We start from the raw sequence: 3,138 nt of genomic DNA on the forward strand, positions 1-3,138 counted from the left end.
TTATTTTCCATTTGATTTTCATTTTCAAGACCATTCGTACACCATATTGCAGTTTAGTGTCAGTGGTTTTGTTTGATTCTTGGTTATAACTGATTTTGCAACAGTCAAAACCCACTACCATCAAAATGTCTCCTAGAAACATCAGCCCATAGTTGTAATTCCTCCTTATCTTAACTCTGATGTGATATGATCGAATTTTGGCACCCAACCACAGTTACTTGTAAATATTGTTGCTCACATAAGCAATTAATAAAAATGCAATATACATCTTTTTGATGCTGTTAATTTATCTTGGACATTCCATGGCTGAATAAACTGACATTGGAGGCTAATAAAAATATCCCTGAAGTTCATTCCTTCTAAAGTAATTCATTTAGCCTAACATGACGTGTGTGTGTGTGTGTGTGTGTGTGTGTGTGTGTGTGTGTGTGTGTGTGTGTGTGTGTTCTGTATTCAGAGTGATGTGTTTAAACCATATAAACAGTGAAATCACCTAAAGGCCCTGTGAGATTCTTACCCTTGGTTTTTCATTTATTTAATAAACATTGGTCAGTACTTTCTATACAAAGTGTTTATACCCTGTAACACTGGGATTTGAAGTGTATTCGGTAAAGCTAGTATTGTGTTTTTTCATTAACCTCTGTTTGTGCTTACAATGGGTTTACTGTGATAATACACACATAACACTAAGATGGTGCATCAGTTGACTATGTACAAGCCTTTGTAATACAAATGTAAAAAACTGTATAGTACAATAAATAAGTATAATAAATAAATGCACACTCTACATTTAAGAGGCATTAAGGAATCTAAAGCTATATGGTAAATGTTCCCACTTCCAATCTTCATTCGACCTGTTAAAACTTCGCTATTATAGCTCTACCTAAATCCCCCATATAACATCTTATAACCAAACATTTGAAATGTAGATTGTAGTTTTTGAAAGTGTTCTGTCTCAGTTTTAACTGGCACGGCATTTGCACCCTAAACTCCTATTTACTTAGAGGAATAGCGGAGTTGCTCTTCTGGCATCCCCCCTGCATTCCTGCAGCACTGGCTCATGTTGGACCTAGCCCAATATAAAGTATACTTTAACACCAAGTACCTTAAACAGGTATTAAGGGTGGTACTGTGGCCAGGGCAGCAGCAGAATAGCTGTGAATCTATCAAAACACTTCCCAGATGCAAAGTTGTGTAACACCAGGGGGTCACTCGGTTCATTGTGTATTGTCTTTTATTCTTTTTATGATTAATGCACACAAATGAAAGAAAATGTATATTGCAGATTTCTTATTTAATTAGAAGATCTAATGTCTTAACTGGACAGTGTGAATAACAGAGGTAAGAAATACCTTATATTTAAACCAAATTATGGTCATTAAAACAGTGGTATAGGACTAAACATGTCTGTTGTGGTCCATTTACTTAGCTAAAAATGTACTTTTTCTTTATACTCTAACCAGCCTTTGTTCTATCACTGAGCCAGCTTCCTCTCTAGAGATGTCTTTCTCATTTAAGAAATGCCTGTCTTATCTTGTTACGGCTGTTTGGGTGCATATGAGCCAAACTAAAACACAGACCTGGCCGAAACTAAGCCCAAACTGCAAAACCAGCATCTGGTCACACTTGAAGTAAGAAAGCTCTACAGCACATGATGACAATAACAAGGCCTCAACATAATCGAAACACATCCTGAAACAGGTTGCAAGCTATGTACTGGTAGATAATGATCATCTTTGATGCGTCAGCAACATTAGCATTGTGCTTGTCCTTTCACCTCGCCTGAAGAGCTTTGATGGCACATTTTTAAAAAAAAAAGAAGGGGAACCCTTATAGCCCGCTCTACGTTAGGGATGGGATCGCTTTGGAGATTATATTCTGCCGTCTCCCTCAACCTACATGCAGGCGTACTTTCATCTTGCATCTTTCATCTCTTTCTTTATAGCATGCAACCTGATGTCTATGCAGACAGAGACAATGAGAATGGGAAGCAAAGACATTTCCTGTCTTGTTTCACAATGTATTTCATTTCCACTGAAAGATTTTTTTTTTTTTCTTTTCAAATATTGGCGTTCTCAATATACAACAAAAGCTCTGATGGCTACAACCATTATGTTTTGAACTGTTAGTGTCACATACTCAAACTTGTCTATATTCTCTGTGGAGCTCAATCAATTTATACATTCATCTTTAGCAGTCACTTTATCCTGGTCAGGATTGTGTTTGATCTGGAATCCTGGGAACACTGGGGATACGGCAGGAATGCACCCTGAGTGGGACACCATTTCATTTTCAAGGGAACATGCACACACACACACACACACACACACACACACACACACACACACACACACACACACACACAAAAAGCAAAGTTATCCATTGCACCAACATGCCCACCTTAATCAATTCAACTGCACTATACAAAGTAATAGGTTACTGATACTATAACCACTTAGTGCATTGTCTTGACCTGTTATGTTATTTTGAGCAATTTATTTCTAGCTTGAAGTAGGGTGCAGGTGATATTGCTTTAATAAGGGAGGAGACATATTTGCTACATAAATTATTGCTGTTAAAAAAATTACAAGCATATATCTTCACCTCTCCACTGTGTATAGCAGACTTATCACACATTGAAATGCACATCCTTGTGTACACACTCACATGCACGCTAGTGCAAGATAAGGCTGTCTTACAGTGCAAAATTAAGAAATCATTAGAGCCATACATCATTTACTTTGTGGAGAAAAAAAAAATGTTCCTTTGAATAATTACATGAAATCCAAAGCTACGAGTAAAGAGATCAAAGTCAGGCATTCTTGGATAATCCTCCTGTGTTGCAAATCTTCAGTAATCTGCACTGTCTGGTCACAACTGTTTGACATGCATCCACAGTATAAAGGGAAAGGGGGTACTATGAATTATAATTAAGCTGTGACTTTGTTTATATGTGCCAGGTCTGGGTGCCAGAAGTTGATCTGTGAGATATGGTGAACCTTACCTTTGCTTTTCTGTGCCCCCTTACTTGTGGGGTCTCCTCAACAAGGGAGTACAGGCGAGATTAGTAGTAGACTTTGTGAGAACCGCTTGTTTACTCTGTGTCGAAATGTGCGAGTGAAAGAAGAGGTTGTGCAA

The sequence above is a fragment of the Silurus meridionalis genome, chromosome 5 (genome assembly GCF_014805685.1).
Source record: "Silurus meridionalis isolate SWU-2019-XX chromosome 5, ASM1480568v1, whole genome shotgun sequence".
In the NCBI taxonomy this organism is placed as follows: Eukaryota; Metazoa; Chordata; class Actinopteri; order Siluriformes; family Siluridae; genus Silurus; species Silurus meridionalis.